Consider the following 24,570-nt stretch of genomic DNA (forward strand, 5'->3'; position numbering starts at 1 on the left):
CTCCATTTCACTGACCAATGTCGTCTGCTCCACATTATCGCACATGCTTTGCCGGTGACTCGTGACAGTGTGAAAAGGGAAAGCATGGCAGCAAACGTATCCACTTGTCAGTCAGCACTGTGTTTGTCTTTTGTTTTATCTCATCTGTTGGTACTGTTCCTTGCCAAGGTGGCCAAGGTTTGTATTCAACATATGAAAAGAGTGCAGTGCAAACCGGAAAAGAGATGGTACCCTGGCTTGAATGGAAGCATACTTCGTTGACTTCAGTTGCACAAATGGCCAGGAGTGTACACCTTGAGACACTAGTTTATGGCATTGTAGGTCTTGAAGGCCGTGGAATTGGCTAACATGGCTAACACTTTTCTGCATGCTTCACTTGATGATTATCGTAAACCACAAGTGTTCTCAGCATTATGTTCAAATGCCTTATGCCATTTTAATGTGATGTTTAACATGCCTCCCTTGTCTGCTACTAGTGCACTTTCTATTTCGTTGCTTATATGTACCTTTTATTTACTTATTAGTTATGTGTAATATCTGCAGTGTCATTGTCTTACAGCGACACTGTTACGAGATGTTTCACAATGGTTACAGTCTATATTCTTTTTTTAATTATGTGCAATATATGCAGTGTATTGAGGCTTCCAACATCTTAAGCGATGCTGTTAAGAAAAGTTACAATGTGGATGCAGCTACATTAAATGTAAATGCAATGCTGGTTCGGAGCCTTGAACTTGTTTTGAGACATAATTATCAACAATTATGAAATAAAAGTTACCTGCATATACCTTGTTTGAATACATAGCTTATTTGCACGGTTTCTGAAAAAGTAATTCATAATTTTTGTTTCTCGCATTTTATTATACTGGCTTTGTGTTAAAAGTCAGCAAGGTCCTTGTATGGCTGCTGCCGTAAAAGCAGATGCCAAGCTGCTGCTAGCCTGCATGCAGGCTATCACTAATACAACCAGCCTTGACCATGCTCGAGCGCAGCAGCACTTGCTGTGTGCAAGCAAGGCTGTGAGCCAGCAATCAGATTTCTTATTCCTCTGAAGGGTGTGAGAAATCTCTTATAACAGTGTTGTCAGATTGGCACAGTAAAACTTCATTTGGGCCTAGTTGGTACATAATTCTGAACTTAACATTACAGCGCAAACACCTGAGACGAACCACAAAAAGCGCCAGTGTGTGTTGTGTCTTTTTGTGGTTCGTCTTAGGTGTTTGTGCTGTAATGTTAAGTTCAGATTGGCACACTTCACTGAAAGATTTTTTTTTACTTTTTATCCTTCCCAACATGTTACGGAATGAAGCTTCCAAAAGTTGTCATCTCAACTAGGCCACATGTTCTTTTATGATGCGGTCTTCAGCACTGCCTGTTTTTTTGCCTTTAATCGTCAGAAGTGAGCCCACGGTGGTTCTAACGCTCTGTAAGCCTTCTTGCACCAGCAGCATTGTCCAGGTGGAATATCAGTAAGGAAGTTTGGATGATGGCCATCAGAAGCCCACTTGTCATTATTCTGCCACTTTTGTTGCTTTTCTTGAGACTGCTTTTTCTTTTAATGTTATTGTGTTAAGAAATTTAAGCATGACGTATGTTCGGAGCTAAGGGCATGATCCACCGGCTTCAAAGTTCCTAGAGTCTGTCTGTGCAAGGAATTGTGAGGCGGTGCTGCTATTAAGGGCATGCACTTTCACCCGCTCTTAAAATCGGGGTACAATACAATGAACATTTTACCATCCCTTACGACTCTCTCTTAGCCACTATGTTTGCCTTTCGGTAATATGGGGGAAAAAAGCAAAGCTGAACTCTGCTTTATTTAGTCCACACGGCCAGCTTGTCAGTAAAAATGGCTCAGTTAGTGCCTACCAGAACTTTCATTTTCCTAATCATTTAATTTTGAAGTGCAATAAGTGTTTTGGCGTCTTCTCAACTTTTTGCTGCTTTAACTCTTGCACATGTCAATATTACCACAGTACCAAGTACCACAGTCTAGATTTGTCAGAGAATGCACTGTTATAGCTATGTTATTTCTACAATAACTGTATTGCACCTTGTTTAGGCACTTGTGGCTGATTTCCATGTATTTTTTATGTACTTCATAAGGTCTTGGCTTAAACCTGCAGCTGGATGAGTTGCTTTCTATTCTTACTGTTTGGTTTGGGCAGATAACACATGGGCAAGAAAGAATCAAAAACCAGTTGAGAGATTGTGCTTGCGTCGTCCATTTCTTCCTTGCCTCTGCTTATGCAATAAATTTATTTTCTACAAAGCACTACTTTGCTTACTTTTGTTTGCATCTTCTAGCTTGCAAACCAATATATTGTGTATTTCTCAGTGTGGAAAATCAATATTGAAAATTCTTAAATTGGCATACTAGCCGAGTCATGTGAACAGATACTCCCATATGTTCCTGTAAAACCTCCATGATCATTGTAAAGAAATACTATGGTACTTTGAAAAGCCTCCCTCGAATGTAAAAAAGTATTCCCATAGCTTCCTGCAAAAGCTCCGTGATGGATGTAAACACATGCTCCCATAATTCCCTGCATAAGCTCCTTGATGGAGGTAAACATATACTCCCATAGTTCCCTACAAAAGCTCCGCGATGGAGGTAAACACGTGCTCCCATAGTTCCCTGCGAAAGCTCTTTGATGGAGGTAAACATATACTCCCATAGTTCCCTGCAAAAGCGCTTTGATGGAGGTAAACATATACTCCCATAGTTGCCCGCAGAAGCTCCGCGATGGAAGTAAACATATACTCCCATAAGTACCTCCACAACCTCCGCGATGGAGGTAAACATATACTCCCATAGTTGCCCGCAGAAGCTCCGCGATGGAAGTAAACATATACTCCCATAAGTACCTCCACAACCTCCGCGATGGAAGTAAACATATACTCCCATAAGTACCTCCACAACCTCCGCGATGGAGGTAAACATATACTCCCATAAGTGCCTCCACAACCTCCGTTCAGCAGCGGAGTAAATCTTTTACTCCGCCTACCCGGAGTATATTTACCTCCCATCAGGGAATGCGCTAGAGGACAAGCCATTTACTCCCATCTCGGATCATTTTTGCTAACAGTGTAGCTGCGCCGCCACTCAATGTGGAGTACCTCAGGACTCTGTGCTGCCATCTGTCCTCTTGTGCGCACTACGATGGTTGCGTTTCCTTCTGTGTAGGCTGGCGCATTGGCTGGCACACCATATGGGTGCACGAGTCAACTTTTAAAGGACACAAAGATTACGCTTAAATTGACGACGTCGGAAAGTGTGAAGTAGTCTTCACAGTTAACATTTCGACTGTTTGTTAGCAGGAGCCCACTAAGATCATTTGTGTATCAGTGTATATGACCGCGTATATCTTCATATCGTACTTTACTGGACCTATTCGACGGAATAAAAAAATAATAAAACTTGACGCGCCGGTTTCGGGGATGTCATTTTCTGCCTAAAGGGCAGCTCGGCGTAACCAGGACTCCCTAACTTCTGGATGAGACCAACGTCGTCGTCAGCCATGAGCGCCACCGCCGCTCGATGACTTTCGCGTACTCAAGAGCACATATTGAACCGGTTGTGTAATATCGCCGAAAAAATAACACTTCGATTGTTCGAAATTTTAGCTTTACCACGTCTTCATTATTTCCTGCAATTATCTGTAAGAACATTCACCGGGTTTCTTGCACGTCTCTTATAGTGGGTGCATGCCATATTTCTAAGGATCATCCTTATCATAATATAATCACCATCATCGTCAACGGAATGAATAGGTGTGTGCTTAACGAACACGCCTGAAGATTGTCTACGCTACCGATAGAAAGTCGTCGTGATAACAATATCTCTAAAATAGTTGTCTGCTTATATAATTATGCAATCCTTACTTAGTGGTGACTCTACGAAGAAACGCGCCAGTTTCCCTGAAAGCTGGTATTGGGACCAGGAGCGCTCGAATACGTTATCTGCGTGCTCTCACGTTGTCATGAAGAAATCTAGATCGTTCAGCCAGCATATATCTTAGGGAAACGGGGACATATTAGGCGTGCATTGCAGTCACATATCGAAACGTGTTGGTGAGTTGGGGGCTAAGTGAAAATTACTTAACGCTCGTTTTCCCCATGTTGTGAGGCGTTATATGAAATCTTTGCAAATTTTCCACTCACCTGACATAACCAAGAGCGGAAGCTGTGTTATATTTGGAGAACATCGACGCCATGTTATGGGTGATGTGTACGAAACATTTTAACTGCGAAGTTTATAAACAGCCTTTGCGGTAAATTACTTGCTCGAGCTTTGCAAAGTTTAACAAGTTTATTTTACAAAATTCCTTCTAGGTTTCCCTAATCTCCTGAAAGAACTTATCATACCTTAAAGTTGACATGTTAAAGTAAGGAGGAATTCTTATGAAGGATGCATGGGCGGAATTGCGAAAAAAATGAGTCAAAGATGGGTTTTGCACAAAGTTCTTAAATAAAGTTTCTCAATGTGTTTTACGACCATTAGCCTCAATATTTTTAGTCCTAGGAGAACTGTACGTGACAGTGTGTTCATGTTTGTTGGAAATAGGGGTGATGCTGGTACTGATGTGTGGATAAAGTTCGATGTTTTGTCAAAATTGCTGGAAATATTTACATAATACCCGTTTTCTGCCAACTTTCCTGCGTTTCTTGCGCAGCAGGTTTCCGCGCTGTCCTTCAGTGAACTAACAAGACACGTTAATCATGTTTTCTGGAGATAAGAGGCCGGCTTTGAATTGACGGGCAGGTCTGGGGGATATCTTCTTACGCTGCCTGCGTAAATCGCAGAAAGCATGACACGGTTACCTGTCGTTGATATCATCATCGTCCGCCATTGGATCCACTGGCACTCAATCACTTCCGCGCACTGAGGAACATGTTTTCATCCCGTCTAAGAACATCTTCATGCCAACTACTACCAAACTATTGTGCAGTGCAGACCGATTGTTAAAAAATATATCGTGGGGTTTTACTTTTCAAAACCGCGATCTCATTATGAGGCACGCCGAAGCGGGGAACTCCGGATTAATTTTGCCCTGCTGGCAATCCTTAATGTCCGCCTAAATCTAAGTACACGGGTGTTTTTGCATTTCGTCCCAATCGAAATACGTATTCCGACGGATAAGTTGAAATTTTAGCGAGGCGAATTGTTCTTACAGCGGTTAGCTGAATGCTATATAATATTACTTTAGAGAAGAGGTAAGGGCCTATACGTACCATGTACTTTATGTCACATTGCAGAGCCTTTTCGTCTGTAGATGTAGACAGAAAAATGAGAAAGGAATTTAATTACAGAAAGGCAGAGAGGTCGCTCAGCATATCTAGGTATTAGAAAAAATATATTCCATCGTTGTTTTTAGCATTTCTTCTTCTTTTTGTTGAAGTATACTGCTCGCCCAATATCATAATGCTCGCTTTTTTTTATTTTTACTGTTTCTTTGCTCAGTTTTAGGCATTGTTAGATAGTAAATGTTTTGTGGAAGAATAATACTTCAATCAACCACAATAATTGTACTGCAGTAGATTTCCTAGTTTGCGCACTAAATACTGAAAAAGAATTCTTAGCATTTGCGCTTGCTTAGATGGCGAGAAAAATGTTGAAAAAATTGAAGTTCCGAGACAATTGTTTTTAAAGTGAAAAAGACGTCTATTACACAACTAAAATGGATGAAATATGAATTTATGGACTCATTCAGTATTCATCAGCCGGATACTCGTCGCGATAAACACTTTTTCTTTCTTTTTCTGGTTTGTTTCAATGCCTTTGGGGCCTCTTTTGTGTACTGCTGTGTAGCCCTTTCGATGGGATAAAGTCAATGCTGGTCAATGCTATGTCACCAATCCACTGACTAGCGTCCTGATGCAATTCTCAACGACTTCAGGACATTGCATCGGACAATGCTGTCACCATTAAATGTGACAGCGAGAACCTGATGATATGACGCCGAATAACCCACAAGTAAACAATGTGCTCCAGACATAATACTATAGGCACAGTTTGGGACTCGACTTGGCTCTTGGAAAAGCTGCTTGTTGTTGTTGTTGATTTTGCAACAATAAGTCAACAGAAACGGCATTACTTCAGCAAAAGCATACATTATAACACAGTTTAAAAAGAAATCTATAAAAGTTCGAACGGTTGTTGATAATACAAATGTATGGGATTTAGTTAACCACCAAATTTCGAATATTAAGGCTAATTATTATGGGAAACGTGGTCGCACACAGGAACTAACAAAATCTTGCCTATGTCATCGGCAACAAATCGTCGAAGTAAATAAACCAACGTGACAAGATATGAAGGCAGTTTGCGAAGTGCCGCACACGAGTATATTAGTTCATGTATTGTTTACTTTATATGTTGATGATGTGGTATACGTAATAATTGCAGTGCAAAATTTATTATACACGCCGATAACAGCAGCATTTTCTTTCAGGTAATAACCTACATGATTTTTAATACATTTATAATGGCAATTGTAAAGCACAAAAATTAGCAGTATGGTCGTTACCGAATGGCATAAAAACTAATTACACTAAAATAAAGACAATAATTTTGTGACCAATTATCAAAGAAATTCTTTCACATGTAGATATTGTTTTAAATGGTCGTAGCATTTAACTTGTTTATCATTTTAAGCACCTACGAGCGGCCTTTTCTGCACATATGTACTATGATAGTCATATAAATGTGATCCAAAACATTGTTCGCAAAACAGGAATAGTTGGCGCATCAAATACCTTCTCTCGGGGCAGGTGAAATTACTTAATTACAATTCCTTATGTTACTCTCACTTGCTGTGTACTAGCCTGGGGCATCAGGACGTTTTCTAAGCTACAAAAAATAAGTGCAGTGTAAGAACAGTTCATTCTGTATACGCTTATAATACCTCTTTTAATTAGCACACCAACTGCTGATCTATTTATCAGTGCTTCCTGTCATTAGAATTCACCAGTGATAGCATTATATGCTAAGTATGCGACGGCCCAATTTCTCGGTATTCTTTGCGGTCTTCTTCGCATCTTAGCCCTGCAGCACCTCAGCAGTGTTGACAACCTGCTCCCTTGAGTTGTTCTTGACCAGGTTGGAGCGGACGACGGTCTCTCCGTCACAAATCTGGTTGTATTTGGTTGTATTTGGTTGCAAACTCTGTATCTCTTCTGTGCTGCTTCGGACGTAGTGGTCCCACAAACCGTCGTCGTTGGGTGTGACCACCTCTGCACAAGGCGCCAGACCGGGAGCTGAGTACTCTGCAGCCAACAGCGGCCAGCAGCTAGGAAGTGTGTATCCTGATTCTCAAGACAGCGGGGTCGGATTGCAAGGCGTAGTCACGGTATTTTTTTGTCTGTCGCGTGATGTTCTGCTGCGAGGACTCGTGCAGCGTCCGAGACAGCCGGCGGTTAGACCAGTCGACGCCAGTGGTGGCCTCACACGTTGCGCATTCCTTCATCGCGCCGTCTTATGCGCAAGGAGTGATGTTGATCGTAAAGTTTTTGTCTGTTTAATAGAACTGGCCCACACCTTCTATTCATACGCAAGCGCAGTCGTCGCATAGTTACTTCAGAATAGTCATTCATTGCGCTTATTTGAGACAATAAAAGTAACGGGATTGGACGCGCGAATCTCGGAGATACCTTTCTTAGGCTTTCTGCGTAAGTCTCGGTAACCGCGATGACATGAACTTATCTCTGACGTCATCACTGTTGTCAGCCATGATAGCCACCGCCACTTGATCCCTTGCGTGCCGTAATGTATAAATAATAAAAAAATCTCAAAACAAAGTGACACACAGGGAGCACGTGTACGATTAGAAAACATGCGAGGAGCGCCTATAGTAGCAATAGAAAATCGCCGTAGTGGCAAAGTATCTAGAAAAGTCGTCTGATTGAGTGACGAGAACAAAATTTTCAGTTAACGTCTGTGGTCTTACGCGCCAAAACTAAGATCTGTTTATGAGACACCCCATAGTTGGAGGTTCAGGATTAATTTGGCCAGCTGGGCTTCCTAATTCACAGCCCACTTTAATCTAAGTATACGAGCGTCTTCTTTTTGTTTTGTTTTTCGCGCTTCGCCCTTTTCTAACTACGGCCGCCGCGGCCGGTAACGAACCCACGACCTAGAGCTTACCGGCGCAACACCATTAAACTAGCGCGGCTGGCGGCGAAACAAAACAGAAATACGGCAATTATTACAGCGAAGGTCTACATGGCTAGGTTCTGGAAAAAATTGAGTTCGTCTATCGAGCCGTACAGCTTGAGAATTTCTCCCCACGCGTTGACCGATCGCGAAGATAGTGCAATTAGCGGCGAGAATTTGGAGTGGCGCCCTCTCGCGAGTGACGTCACGGCCAGGACGCCGCTCGCTCCGGCTCCAGTAAACCTTTTGCTTGGGCTAGTTGGCTCATGCTTGAAGTGGTAAAGGCAAGGCGCAGAAGACCAGCACTCAGGAAGAAGAACACAAACGACAGGACCGGCGCCGCGCGCACTCGTTGCCTTCCTGTATGCTTGGGGTGTGGGTGGCTCGAGCCATAGTTATTGAAGGGTGTGTGGGCTTCCCTCTGCTGCCATGCCTGAACGACTGTTCCTTCTTCAAAAGCGTGTGAGTCGAGAAAGTTTGCGGCTTGGATATCGCAAGCTATGTAGCGTCGAATGGCTCTACTAGTTTTGCAATGCACATATGCGCCGTGTCTGTCCTAAATACGTAACATTCCCTTAGTACTTAGCTATGAGAGACATTCTACATGGAAGAAAAATCTTGGTATTTGGTGTCAACGTGTTGTGCGTGTTAGACACTGCCCTGCGAAGCTCTCATCGTGATTCTTATTACTCTGGTGAGTTGTTCTACTCAAATACGGGCACTTTATTAATGCGCAAAAGAAAGAGTTAGGCGCGCATTTCGTATGAAAAAGTATGCTACTACTTTCAGCGCTCCCTGAAACAAGCCCCCATGAAACGAATTGCTCATGGCTGCTAACCCGACGGCGTGTTATGTAGATTATTTAAATAGTTAATTCAAAAATACCATAGTAGCAATCACCTGAAAGACAAGTTTCGTGGTGAAGGTCGAGAGCCAAAAAATAGCAAGCGATGAAATGTTTCATGGTGGCCCTCAGTAGCCTTTATCGACAATATGGCGCAGACTTCGAACAACGTTAGCAACCGACTGTACTTATGGCAAGGCACGCATTGTTCGCGAAACCCATCAGTGCCGTACAAGCTCGAATTGAAAACATAAAGCAGTTTTTTACAGCGCCAGTTGCAATGCCTAAACTATAGTCTAGTACTGCCGCACAGCTGAGGCTGCCTAGAAAAGGAAAATTCAAGCACCTTCTGCTTCACCATGTCTCGATCCAGCGTTGTTTAACTCTACAACCGGAACACTATTCGCTTCGTCAGTACATAAAAGAGAACCTCGCAAACCTTCGTAAGGAAGGCACAACAAGCCTTACGTATTTCACATTATTTTTGACCCTCCACCGGGGAATTATATCTTCCCCCCTCCCCGATGTGTCCCATACTAATAATAAATGGCGGTTCGGCTTCTTTTTGGCTACAGCCATGCAGTCCAAAATTAATATCTCACTAAAAAATGTGGGCCGAGTGGCCTGTGTGAGATCGCCGAGCAGATTCATCATGTATATTCCTCAAGCAACAAACACCAGTAAATTGCTCAAATAAGTTGAACGTGTAGCACAGTAAAAGGAGTATATATTGGTACATTCCTTTTCGTATTCTGCAAACAACTGTAAGCCTCAACTAGCTTTACTTCAAATTACCGCCATTAGACACATGAAGAACTGCCTAATTTTGAGAAATAGTTGCACAAGGCAAGTGGGTCTGGTATAATGTAAACTGCAGTGTTAGTTAAGTCCCAGTGTTACTGCCGAGCGTTTCTGTGAAGAAATGCAAATATTCGATATTATACCATGAACTACTCGTCTTGAGCAAACCTGTTGTAGCAGGTTAAAATCAAGGTAAACGTTCTAGAAGTCAAATATAGCCAGCGTTTGTGATATATTTGTTGCACCGCTGCTGGTATGGTATCATAAATGCATTCTTATATGCTATGTTTTTGCGGTTGTCAATCTGCGCCTGAAAAAGCCGCACTGGGCTGGTCCGCGCTCCTTCGGCTGGCACTGTAGCGTTGCCTTTGAGAACTCAATTGTCGTCTAAGAAATAAGCTCTTGAATAAATTTTCCCGTACGAAGACGTCGTAAAGATATATTTGAGACGACCGCCATTAGTATACAAGCAGAGGCAACGAGAGCGAACAAACGAAAATACTGCAGAAGGCGCCCGGACAATACCCGAACTGCAGCAGACGACAAGCGTGAGTACTTGCCCTGACGTCACACGAGCGGCGCTCGCAGCGACCCTGTAGTTCGTACTCGGGGCTAATACCGGGCCGACCCGCGGCGTAGGTGAAGGAGGCGTTAAGCACTCCGCCAACTTTCAAACATAAGTATACTATCTTAGGTCCCAATACAACCTGTATCAGATATTAAGCTGATAGGAACAGACACTACACTTTGACGCGCGTCGGCCATGTCTACGTTGCTTTTCGAGTGAGCTCACATCCACTACTGCACTGCGGGACGTCGACCAACGCATGATCGCCTGGACAACGGATGAGAAGTCTGTGCCCTCGGAGAGCGGTGAGGTGCGCGTCTGTCCTAGGTGCCGGGATTCGTTAGCGAAAGACGTCGTGCCGCGTTTTGCAAGAATACATGGGTGTGTTTACCCCCCGGTGCCTCATCGTCTTCAGAGGCTCAACATCGTGGAGGAGCTACTAGTCGCACCTCGCCTTCCATTTGTGTGCATACCGCGTTTGAAGCCCGGCAGTGGAGAGTTCGCCATTAAAGAGCCCACATACACAGCTTCGCTGGTCATCGACCTTCACACAGCAGAAGGGCACTGAACTGTTTTTATTTTTTTCTAATTACAAGCCATACAGTAAGTATTCTAAAGCGTCCCAACGAGGCTGAGGTATTTTCTGCTGATGTTCTCATGCACCGTGTGGACAACAGAATAGCCGCGAAGCGGAAGAATCAAGGTAGAGCCATTTTCGCTGATCCTACAAGCACTACAATTGTGCGGGTGACCGGCTTTGTTCTCTGCGAAATTACGCAGAGAGATAAATATCCATAGTCCATCAAATATTCCTCGTCATGAGAGTAATGATTTGAAATCGACGCTTTATTTTTCTACCTCCTCGAGTTTAGGCGTGTCGACGTCGTCTGCTTTACCGAGTAGGGGCTGCCCGTTTGCAACCAGTTCCCCCCGCACTGCAGCCCGATTGGCATCGAACACTTGGCTGTAATTGCCTAAGAGCACTTTTTCCCGCTTCCCTTGAGCAATGAAGAGCTTCGAGATGCTTGGCGCATGAATATTTTCCTACAGCAGCAACTGGGTCTAACGTCACAAAACTCCACAATGAGTTGCGAGGGAAACGGTAGTCGTGAGAGCCGTAGCCTTATAAATGAGTAAGTATTTCTATACCTACCCAACGAGAAATTGGTCCGTCACATAAGACAATGAATGGATCATACCCCCGGAAGCAAGCAAAAAATGAAATGGCTCATACCACCTTAAGGCAGAGGCTACAAGTGCTTAGCAAAGTGAAACGAACAGTGCATACATTCAGTGCAGTCGCGCATAAAACACACAGAATACCGTACGTTTCAACAAAGAACGAGCTCAAAGCAAGCATCTGAACCATCAATAAATCATTACATACCTCCCTCAGAAAATGTACTGGTGGTTTCGCAATAGCTTCGATAAATTAACGTTAGTTCACCTTAATTAACAACAAAGGTCATGGCTTCGACTCCCACCAAAGGTACAGGCTTGGATTGCGGCATGGAACTCTATCTTAATCCTGCCTTATCATGTTCGCTATGGAAAATGGTATGCGAACGATCGATGACGGTTGATAAGGGGTTATACTGATCGGATCAAGTTTCATAACATGGCTAGTGCACCGCGCTCTGTGGAAATGCACAAGTGGCACAACGCATATGTATAATTACACAACAAAACAAAATTTAAATTATGACTAAATTTTAGTCTCACGTGCCAAAACCAGCATCTGATTATGAGGCACGTCGTAGTGGGGCACTACGGCTATTTGGACCATCTGGGGTTCTTTAACGTGCACCTAAATCTAAGTACACGGGTGTTTTCGTATTTAACCCCCTCGATATGCAGCCGCCGTGGCCTGGATTCCATCTCGCGACCTCGTGCTTAGCAGCACAACATCATAGCCACTAACCAACCACGACAGGTCTAACACAGAAATTTCTGCGTGAATGTTTGTTTACTTATTCACAGCCGAGCAAGAGACGTGGAACGATGAGAAAGAAGTGGACCCGCGCGTCCTCGTGCAGTTGACGCTCGTTCATCGAATCGCCGTTTTCAAGCAGTAGCTTAAGCTCGAGTCCAACCAGAAGGTCATCCTGATTCACTGGGGTCGCGCGCGATCAATAGCGACATAAGCCAGCATCGCCACGGCCAGAGGATCCACAACGCCTGAACGTCACCCAATGTCAGGACGTGTCTGCGTTGCCGGAGCCGCTGCTCAATACAGGAGAAACGACAACGTTTGACGCCTCTTCGTGGCCAGCCGGGAGACGCCAGAGCTTTGCCGCTTGGTCCTACTAGGCATCTACCCATTCCGAGCCACTGAGCACTACTTTGGCGTTCTCGGCAGCGAAAACGAATCGTGCTTGCTCAGCGCCACTTCCAATGGGAATCCTGTTTGCGACGTTCGTCGAAGTCATTGCCATTGACGGCGATGAGCAGCTGCATCCGTCGATTCTGCTCCCGAAGACGTCTGAGTTGCACGTTCCTCGGCAACAAAAGCAACATCCGTCAACGCAATACCAATGCTCTGATGTAGGCCATCTAGCTACAGGAATCCTGTTCGCTTCGTTCTCCGAGGCCGCCTCTAGCGACGGCAACCACCGCCAGCAGCTGTGGAATCTGCTTCTCACGACGCATGAGCTTCGGCTTCCTCGGCAGCAACAACGATCTGCGTCTGCGCATCACCAACGTACTACCACACATACAAGCATGCTTGACACTCCGACGCTATCGGAACGCACCAAGCCATGGGACCAAGCGCTGCTGCGGCCCATACAACGGGCCGTGTACACGGCGTGGGCCGCAGCTAGTTACATCCACCCGCAGCTTGTTGTGAGCTTCTCGGCGCCCAGATGCCAAAATGACGTGACTGGTTGCCGTTGGCCGCCCCCGACGCACGTTCGCCTCTCGTTGAGCACGAATACTCCAGCATTCACAGAACTGCTTTATAGCTCACCTCCGCCTACGTCAAGACCACCTGTAAGCTCATTCCACAGCAAGCCGCCGGACAGGAAACTATCCTGCGGCGCGCCTCAACATTTTGCCTTTCCTGCTGCTGCCACCGACGCCTCTCGCCTTCTTGAGAACTGTTGCTGCGTGGGTGTCGCGCAAGTACATGCCGCAGCAGTTGCTCGCCTCCAGGATGACGTCGTAGAGTCTGCGAAAATGCAGAATGGCGACACTGCTCCGGCCCTCGCAGCGGTTGCACTTCTGGCGCTCGAGACAGGCGAGCTGAGCGAACATCTGCTGCTGTCACTGGGTCTCGACCTGTCCCACCATCGGTTTCAACGGAACTATCTCTGCATCCCCCGCCTACACGAAGCCAGCCAGAAATGCCTCTGCAAGAATGCCGTGGCCGCAATGGAGCTTTCGCCGCCGCTCATTAGGCGGATCCTCGAGCTTTTCCTTCGCAAAATGGCAGAATACACGGAGCAAGAATGCGATCAGAGGTTGAATGCAGTAACACAGCCGTATGCAGCAGACGTCGACCAGGATGAGCACGACAGGCTGAAGGGCGTCACACAGTCATTCGATGACGAAGCTGGCGAAGACAACGTGGTGGAAGACATAGCGTGCGCTCCCACGAAGCCAGACGTAAGACACCGGCACCTCGCGTCGGGTCCATCAGAGCTCAACTTCCACCTGTGTAAAGGGTTCCAGCCGTGTTACGACCACGATGCCGGCGACGGGTACAGCGAGGAGTTGAGCACGCCGACCCAGATGGACGATTCTCCACCCTCGAAAGCGCGACACTTGCTGAAGTACAATAGACAGAGAGGGGTTCTATGGCGGAAGAGGGCAAGATCGACGAGGAGACACCGCCACTATCGCCAAAACCTACAACCGAGGAGACTCCGCCACCTTCCCCTGGCTTTGTTTCAGTGAGCGATCCTGAAGACGATGATGGCGACACGATCACGGCCATCGCGCGGCATTCGCGATCAGGTCCCGGTGTGCTATTCGCTCGCTCATCATCGGAAGTGTCGGAAAGAGGTCGGAACCCAACAGGAACAGATGAGCTAACACACTGCTTTATGCATGTGCTGACGCAGCGCAACTAGTTATGGAAACCCTTTTCGCGGTCGTCGTCGAGGCTACTGCCATTAGCGGCAACCAGCAGATGGAGGCGTGGATTCTGCTTCTCAAGACGGCAGGCTTGGAGTGGGACGAGCACCTATTGGATTCTTGTGTGCGACGTGGGTTCCTGCTGCGGAGGCTCGTGGAGCGATCTCGTCTACTGTGGTTGGATGAGTCGACGCAATGCGCGCCTCGCACTTTGCGCATGCCTTCATGGCGATGTGAAGTGTGCGAGCAGTCTGGTTGATCAGAACGATTTTGTCTCTTTAAAAGCATTATTGCACACGAACCATTGTAATTATTATTGTACAACTGTCACGTAGCATCTTTTATATGATATTCATATGTTCTATCAGGCACAATAAAGGAAATTGAATTCGACGTGAAGCCTTCCGAGACATGTTTTTTAGCTGTAGCCGTAAGTCGCAGTAAGCACTTATCATTAGCTTATCGTAGATAGGATCACTGCTATCCGTCATGCGCACCGTCGCAGGTCCATCACTTCCCTTGTGTGCACTAAAGAGCATATTTTCGAGCCATTTAGCAATATCTCTATATCAATTTGAATCAATGAATGTTCAGAAGAAAGTGACGCACAGGAACAATAGTTGTACAGTTAGGAAACGCGTGAGCAGTGTCCACGGCTGCAACGGAGAAGCGCCGTAATGGCAAAGTATCTGAAAGGCAAGAATAACGTACAGCGCGAAGGACAAGGACAGCGATAGACGACATACCTGTGTAAAACCTGTGTGTGTGTCCTGTGTAAAACGCGGATATGCCGTGTGTATTTTTTTTTTAGTTCGAACAGATGTTTTGGAAATCGCGGGTAGCGTGTAGAGCAACTGGGCTTGTTCAAGTCTATTAGCAGAAGGGGCGGATGCTATGAGCACGTTGCTTTGTGGGGCACGTTGCCTGGCTAGTTGATTTAGATTCACGATAGACGCGGAGCAGCGCAATGCGACAGGGACCATGAATAAGACACGAACACAGCGCGTACGCATATACCGAGATACAAGTTAGCGCTGTGTGTCGGTCTCTTATTCTTGGTCGTATTGTCGTATTGCGCTGCTCCGCGTCTATCAGGCTTCGTGGAGTTATTTTGAGCAGCTGAAAAACTCAGAGAACGCTGCACTTTTGTATTTACAGATCGATCTTCCATAAATTATCGTGCGATGTTCTATGTGCTTTTCTTTAAACTGGCGCAATTAAATAAACATTTTTAGTACTAGTACAATTACGCAGATGGCTATCAGTATTGCTTGCTTCTTGACTCGAAAGTAATATAGATAGGACGCGTCAAGTGGCTGTGCAGTGATGTGTATATATGAATACGGGGAGTTCCCGTAAACGTCAGTTGCTAGAGCGCTCCCACATTTTTATCTCTGTGCCATACTGTGTTCTTTTGTTCATAGCGCACTCCAGAACAACTAATATCATAAAGTTATAAGATAAAAAGGAAAATGAAAAACCAGGAATAGCCGGATAAATGGCATCATATTTAGTTACAATCCTGTAATACCACATTACTGAGAGAGGCAGCGCATCTACGGACGAAGGCAGAAAGTATGAGAAGACAGGAGAGGAGTGCAGCTAGAAAGATGACTGAAGAAAAAGTAGGAAGCTCGGAAATAAAGGAAGACAACACGTTTTGAAAGATATCAATATGGAGAAAGTGACAGTGCATTCCTCTGAGAGGTGAGTGTGCCGAAATTTGCAGGAATGCGGAAGGTAGTCCCAAGTATACTCATCCGCAGAACCCTCAGTGAAAGAGGAGCTATAGTAAAACGGAACACGTAATAATTCTAGAAATTATTTTGCATAACAAGAGGGCGTCGGTCCACTACGTCTGCAGCTAAGTGGCGGAAGTGTATACGATGATTACTCAGACTTGAAAAGTTGGTACATGAGGTCAGGAAACGATGTTTAAACATGGACTCATTACCTTTTTCTGAACACGCTGAATAAAAATGCTATTCGAATTCGTTGTGCCATTCCACACTATTGAGTTGTATTAATGTATATGACAAATAAATGTAACGGACAACGTATCCCTTTACAATTCCAATGACACCAGGTTTGCTTTGAATAACAACAGTATGCTACCAAAAGTATACAGTAACTATGAATAACACAAAGCCCAAGTTGCAACAGTAGCATTATTGAATAACGGGCTAAACGATATAAAATAACGTGCATACTTTGATACAATAAAAAAAGAAAACTAACCCCGTTTCTAATAGATGGTCCTTACACTACCGTTTTCTGTTTCTTTGAATTATGTTTAATAGTTGTGCTTATTAGTCGTTGATAAGGTATAATCATTGTTGGTAACTCACTTCTCTTCATGCATCTCAAAACAGGAGGTTCCCTTGCAGGCTTGAGCTATCGGACCTCCTTTTGCATATTCTGCCCAATATGTACTACCTTTGTAAGCAATAGACTTTCTTTGACTGACTGATTAAAACACCGCCCGGTCAACAGAATAAAAGTAGACTGTTTGACAGGTTTCACGCGATCGAATACGACGAAATTCTCGTTTCAGATGAATTTAAGTTTAGTCCGTTTAACTGGCACCTTTCAGAGAAAAATAGGTCGGACTACAGCGCGGGGCAGCCCTCAGTAGTGTGAATCTCCTTTAAAAGTGTGATGTCGTGAGCGTAAAGAAGAAATAAAGCTACTGGATTGCTGAGGAAACGTCATTGATGAAAAATCACTAGCGAAGTGGACTTCACGCGGAACCTTGGGGCACACCAGTGGATACTCTATAGACAAAGGCAGATAGTTCATTGACAATCACGCACAGCTGCGCACTGGAGCTACAATAGCAGCTAATAATAATAATAATAATAATAATAATAATAATAATAATAATAATAATAATAATAATAATAATAATAATAATAATAATAATAATAATAATAATTCAAGAACAGCACTAGCTTCACTTCTTGTGCCATGTCAGCGCACCATACAAGATTTGCTCCTTCAAAGAAAAACGCTAAATCGGAAGAGGTACGAAACCACTATAAAATTGTCCAAAATTGTCTACTTCAAACCATCGTTTATTCATCTGAATCTCAGTGAGCAAGTCAGTGACAAGTGAAGAGAGAATAACAAAATATACATTAAATCTACGCTGCGCATGTACCATAGATTCCTACCACACTAAACTGCTGACGCGACCATAAAAAAACTTGGATTCCTGCGAAGAGCGCAGCAGTAACAACGTCAGCTGTCTCATTACTACGCGCTTTATTGCCCCCAAATTGGTTGCACACTATGAGTTGCTAAAGGCATTCCAAGTGACGCGCCAATCTAATAAAAGAAGCCAATATTTTGTGTCTGTGTCTTTTTTTCTGTTTCTGGTGTCTGTCTTGGCTTATGGCTAACATCTGTCTCACGCAAAGGTCTGACCACACGGCGTCTCACCAGCACCGTCGATGTTGACGCAGCACGGACACATAGGGTAACGTAAGAGATTGCATAGGCTCTTTTTTGCTCGTTAGTTTGTATGCGCGTTTGCTTTCTTCTTTTTTATCACGTGGTAATACAAATCTTATTTTACTCTTCAATAAACAAGTACACACTTAACAAATTTTACCAGGAAACCATGCAAAATACACAGTAGGCAGTGTACGACGTCTCTTCTTCTTCTTTCCTTCCTCAGAACCGGACACGAGGCGTACCACGCTGAGAAAGAAGCGCTCTCGCGCCTCATGAAGCCGATGCTCGTTCATCGAATCCCCATTTTCCAGCGGCAGCAATCGTTCGAGACGGAAAAGAAGTTCTCCCTGTTTGTCTGGTGTCGCACGCCAACACTACTGACTGAAACCAAGATTGCCATCGCCAGAGGATTCGCAACGCCTGAGCATCGCCGACTGGCAAGACGCGCCCACGTTGACGGAGCCTCTGCACAGATGCACCAGGAACGAGAACGCCAGACGCGCCTTCATGTGAAGGTGGGAGAACCTGGAGCTTCCACGATTGGTCCTATCCCGTATTTAGCTGTGCAGAGCCACCGAAGGCCTCCTCGTCGTTCACGTCAACGAAAAACGTCCCCGTTAGCGCATCATTATCGCGCTGACGCAGCGCAATTAGCTACGGGAATCCAGTTCACCGCCTTCATCGAAGCCGCTGCATATGACGGCGAACAGCTACTGCAGCTGTGGATCCCGCTTCTCAAGCTGAAGGAGCGGCGGCTTCCTCGACGGCCAGAACGCTCGCCGCATCACCAAAGCACTGAAGCACCGAACATCATCCTGGACACGCTGCAGCTTTGGGAACGTGCCGAGCCATCCAGCGAATTACAGCCGCCCTTGCAACAGGCTGTGTGCTCGGCTTGGTTCGAAGCGACTTGCATCGATCGGCAGCTTGTTGTAAGCTTCTCCACTCCCGGATGCCGAAATGACGTGACTAGTTGCCATTCGCTGTCCCCGAGGCACGGTCGCATTTCAAGCAGCGTGAACGCACATGGGTTCGTGGCACTGCTGAGCTGCTCATCTCCGTTTAAGCCAAGACCGCCGGGGAGGTCAATGCCCACCAAACCGCCAGCGCGACTGCTTTCCTGCCGCACACCTCCACCTCCTGCCTTTCGTGCTGCTAACACCAGGTCCTCTGTCCACTGCGACAACATCTGCATGGGCGTCGCGCTGGTCCGTCCTGCAGCAGTTGCGCGCCTCCAGCATGACGTAGAGGCTGCCCAGGCGAGGATTGGCGACGCTCTTGAGGCTTACCCAGTGGTTGCAATTCTGGCCCAGGATATCGGCGAGCCTGGCAAACATCTGCTGCTGGCCCTGGGTCTGGATTTGCGCGACCATTGCCTTCGACAGGACTATCCTTGCAGCTACCTCCTCGGCGCAACCAACTAGTCGTATAGGCCTCCACAAGAGCGTCCTGGCCACACACGAACTTGCGCCACCGCTCATTATGCACAGCCTCGAGCTTTTGCATTTCGGGATCGCACAATATACAGGGAGCAGGAAGAAGGTAAAATGCTGAATGCAGTAACACAGCCGTACGCCGCAGACCTCAACCGTGATAAATAGGACAGCCTGAATGTAGTCACGCCGTCATTCAACGGCAAAGTTGACGAAGATGACGCGGCGGAACACTCCGAGTGCCCTCACCTACAACCAGAGCAAAGACACCGGCGTCCCGTGCCCGATCCGACGTATAGTTCCCCGCCACTCAATCTGCCGGACCTCAACACTCCGTGGTGCCATTTTTCGTTTTGCGGGCAATACGACGGTTGGGTTTCCTTCTCTGCAGGCTGGTGCAGTGGCGGCCACACAATATTTATGGACGGGGCGACATTAAAGGACCTGGACATTACGCTTAAATTGACGACGTCGGAAAGTGTGAAGTAGTCTTCACAGTTAACATTTCGACTGTTTGTTAGCAGGAGCCCACTAAGATCATTTGTGTATCAGTGTATATGACCGCGTATATCTTCATATCGTACTTTACTGGACCTATTCGACGGAATAAAAAAATAATAAAACTTGACGCGCCGGTTTCGGGGATGTCATTTTCTGCCTAAAGGGCAGCTCGGCGTAACCAGGACTCCCTAACTTCTGGATGAGACCAACGTCGTCGTCAGCCATGAGCGCCACCGCCGCTCGATGACTTTCGCGTACTCAAGAGCACATATTGAACCGGTTGTGTAATATCGCCGAACAAATAACACTTCGATTGTTCGAAATTTTAGCTTTACCACGTCTTCATTATTTCCTGCAATTATCTGTAAGAACATTCACCGGGTTTCTTGCACGTCTCTTATAGTGGGTGCATGCCATATTTCTAAGGATCATCCTTATCATAATATAATCACCATCATCGTCAACGGAATGAATAGGTGTGTGCTTAACGAACACGCCTGAAGATTGTCTACGCTACCGATAGAAAATCGTCGTGATAACAATATCTCTAAAATAGTTGTCTGCTTATATAATTATGCAATCCTTACTTAGTGGTGACTCTACGAAGAAACGCGCCAGTTTCTCTGAAAGCTGGTATTGGGACCAGGAGCGCTCGAATACGTTATCTGCGTGCTCTCACGTTGTCATGAAGAAATCTAGATCGTTCAGCCAGTATATATCTTAGGGAAACGGGGACATATTTGGCGTGCATTGCAGTCACATATCGAAACCTGTTGGTGAGTTGGGGGCTAAGTGAAAATTACTTAACGCTCGTTTTCCCCATGTTGTGAGGCGTTATATGAAATGCTTGCAAATTTTCCACTCACCTGACATAACCAAGAGCGGAAGCTGTGTTATATTTGGAGAACATCGACGCCATGTTATGGGTGATGTGTACGAAAAATTTTAACTGCGTAGTTTATAAACAGCCTTTGCGGTAAATTACTTGCTCGAGCTTTGCAAAGTTTAACAAGCTTATTTTACGAAATTCCTTCTAGGTTTCCCTAATCTCCTGAAAGAACTTATCATACCTTAAAGTTGACATGTTAAAGCAAGGAGGAATTCTTATGAAGGATGCATGGGCGGAATTGCAAAAAAAATGAGTCAAAGATGGGTTTTGCACAAAGATCTTAAATAAAGTTTCTCAATGTGTTTTACGACCATTAGCCTCAATATTTTTAGTCCTAGGAAAACTGTACGTGACAGTGTGTTCATGTTTGTTGGAAATAGGGGTGATGCTGGTACTGATGTGTGGATAAAGTTCGATGTTTTGTCAAAATTGCTGGAAATATTTACATAATACCCGTTTTCTGCCAACTTTCATGCGTTTCTTGCGCAGCAGGTTTCCGCGCTGTCCTTCAGTGAACTAACAAGACACGTTAATCATGTTTTCTGGAGATAAGAGGCCGGCTTTGAATTGACGGGCAGGTCTGGGGGATATCTTTTTACGCTGCCTGCGTAAATCGCAGAAAGCATGACACGGTTACCTGTCGTTGATATCATCATCGTCCGCCATTGGATCCACTGGCACTCAATCACTTCCGCGCACTGAGGAACATGTTTTCATCCCGTCTAAGAACATCTTCATGCCAACTACTACCAAACTATTGTGCAGTGCAGACCGATTTTTAAAAAATATATCGTGGGGTTTTACTTTTCAAAACCGCGATCTCATTATGAGGCACGCCGTAGCGGGGAACTCCGGATTAATTTTGCCCTCCTGGCAATCCTTAATGTCCGCCTAAATCTAAGTACACGGGTGTTCTTGCATTTCGTCCCAATCGAAATACGTATTCCCACGGATAAGTTGAAATTTTAGCGAGGCGAATTGTTCTTACAGCGGTTAGCTGAATGCTATATAATATTACTTTAGAGAAGAGGTAAGGCCCTATACGTACCATGTACTTTATGTCACATTGCAGAGCCTTTTCGTGTGTAGATGTAGACAGAAAAATGAGAAAGGAATTTAATTACAGAAAGGCAGAGAGGTCGCTCAGCATATCTAGGTATTAGAAAAAATATATTCGATCGTTGTTTTTAGCATTTCTTCTTCTTTTTGTTGAAGTATACTGCTCGCCCAATATCATAATGCTCGCTTTCTTTTATTTTTACTGTTTCTTTGCTCAGTTTTAGGCATTGTTAGATAGTAAATGTTTTGTGGAAGAATAATACTTCAATCAACCACAATAATTGTACTGCAGTAGATTTCCTAGTTTGCGCACTAAATACTGAAAAAATATTCTTAGCATTTGCGCTTCCTTAGATGACGAGACAAATGTTGAAAAAATTAAAGTTCCGAGACAATTGTTTTTAAAGTGAAAAAGACGTCTATTACACAACTAAAATGGATGAAATATGAATTTATGGACTCATTCAGTAATCATCAGCCGGATACTCGTCGCGATAAACACTTTTTCTTTCTTTTTCTGGTTTGTTTCCTTGCCTTTGGGGCCTCTTTTGTGTGCTGCTGTGTAGCCATTTCGATGGGATCAAGTCAATGCTGGTCAATGCTATGTCACCAATCCACTGACTAGCATCCTGATGCAATTCTCAACGACTTCAGGACATTGCATCGGACAATGCTGTCACCATTAAATATGACAGCGAGAACCTGATGATATGACGCCGAATAACCCACAAGTAAACAATGTGCTCCAGACATAATACTATAGGCACAGTTTGGGACTCGACTTGGCTCTTGGAAAAGCTGCTTGTTGTTGTTGTTGATTTTTCAACAATAAGTCTACAGAAACAGCATTACTTCAACAAAAGCATACATTATAACACAGTTTAAAAAGAAATCTATAACAGTTTGAACGGTTGTTGATAATACAAATGTATGGGATTGAGTTAACCACCAAATTTCGAATAATAAAGCCTAATTATTATGGGAAACGTGGTCGCACACAGGAACTAACAAAATCTTGCCTATGTCATCGGCAACAAATCGTCGAAGTAAATAAGCCAACGTGACAAGATATGAAGGCAGTTTGCGAAGTGCCGCACAGGAGTATATTAGTTCATGTATTGTTTACTTTATATGTTGATGATGTGGTATACGTAATAATTGCAGTGCAAAATTTATTATACACGCCGATAAGAGCAGCATTTTCTTTTCAGGTAATAACCTACATGATTTTTAATACATTTACAATGGCAATTGTAAAGCACAAAAATTAGCAGTATGGTCGTTACCGAATGGCATAAAAACTAATTACACTAAAATAAAGACAATTATTTTGTGACCAATTAACAAAGAAATTCTTTCACATGTAGATATTGTTTTAAATGGTCGTAGCATTTAACTTGTTTATCATTTTAAGCACCTACGAGCGGCCTTTTCTGCACATATGTACTATGATAGTCATATAAATGTGATCCAAAACATTGTTCGCAAAACAGGAATAGTTGGCGCATCAAATTCCTTCTCTCGGGGCAGGTGAAATTACTTAATTACAATTCCTTATGTTACTCTCACTTGCTGTGTACTGGCCTGGGGCATCAGGACGTTTTCTAAGCTACAAAAAATAAGTGCAGTGTCAGAACAGTTCATTCTGTATACGCTTATAATACCTCTTTTAATTAGCACACCAACTGCTGATCCATTTATCAGTGCTTCCTGTCATTAGAATTCACCAGTGATAGCATTAGATGCTAAGTATGCGACGGTCCAATTTCTCGGTATTCTTTGCGGTGTTCTTCGCATCTTAGCCCTGCAGCACCTCAGCAGTGTTGACAACCTGCTCCCTTGAGTTGTTCTTGACCAGGTTGGAGCGGACGGCGGTCTCGACGGTTGATGGTATGTGCACGCCCTCTGTATCTCTTCTGTGCTGCTTCGACGTAGTGCTCCCTCCTACCGTCGTTGTTGGGTGTGACCATCTCTGCACAAGGTGCCAGACCGGGAGCTGAATACTCTACATCCAACAGCGACCAGCAGCTAGGAAGTGTGGATTCTGCTCCTCAAGACAGCGGGGTCGGATTGAAAGGCGTAGTCACGGTATTTTTTTGTCTGTCGCGTGATGTTCTGCTGCGAAGACTCGTGCAGCGTCCGAGACAGCCGGCGGTTAGACCAGTCGACGCCAGTGGTGGCCTCACACGTTGCGCATTCCTTCATCGCGCCGTCTTATGCGCAAGGAGTCATGTTGATCGTAAAGTTTTTGTCTGTTTAATAGAACTGGCCCACACCTTCTATTCATACGTAAGCGCAGTCGTCGCATAGTTTCTTCACAATAGTCATTCATTGCGCTTATTTGAGACAATAAAAGTAACGGGATTGGACGCGCGAATCTCGGAGATACCTTTCTTAGGCTTTCTGCGTAAGTCTCGGTAACCGCGATGACATGAACTTATCTCTGACGTCATCACTGTTGTCAGCTATGATAGCCACCGCCACTTGATCCCTTGCGTGCCGTAATGTATAAATAATAACAAAATCTCAAAACAAAGTGACACACAGGCAGCACGTGTACGATTAGAAAACATGCGAAGAGCGCCTATAGTAGCAATAGAAAATCGCCGTAGTGGCAAAGTATCTAGAAAAGTCGTCTGATTGAGTGACGAGAACAAAATTTTCAGTTAACGTCTGTGGTCTTACGCGCCAAAACTAAGATCTGTTTATGAGACACCCCATAGTTGGAGGTTCAGGATTAATTTGGCCAGCTGGGCTTCCTAATTCACAGCCCGCTTTAATCTAAGTATA

General features: G+C 44.8%; 1 protein-coding gene and 1 pseudogene across 1 annotated transcript in view; both read right to left on the bottom strand.

Moving 5' to 3' along the window:
- Idua (alpha-L-iduronidase) overlaps positions 1-24,570 on the bottom strand; it is a 495,845-nt gene that overhangs the window by 405,347 nt on the left and 65,928 nt on the right. The window lies entirely within an intron of this gene.
- Positions 10,388-10,562, bottom strand: LOC142566445 (U2 spliceosomal RNA; annotated as a pseudogene).

This window comes from Dermacentor variabilis, unplaced genomic scaffold (assembly GCF_050947875.1).
Source record: "Dermacentor variabilis isolate Ectoservices unplaced genomic scaffold, ASM5094787v1 scaffold_12, whole genome shotgun sequence".
Classification (NCBI taxonomy): Eukaryota; Metazoa; Arthropoda; class Arachnida; order Ixodida; family Ixodidae; genus Dermacentor; species Dermacentor variabilis.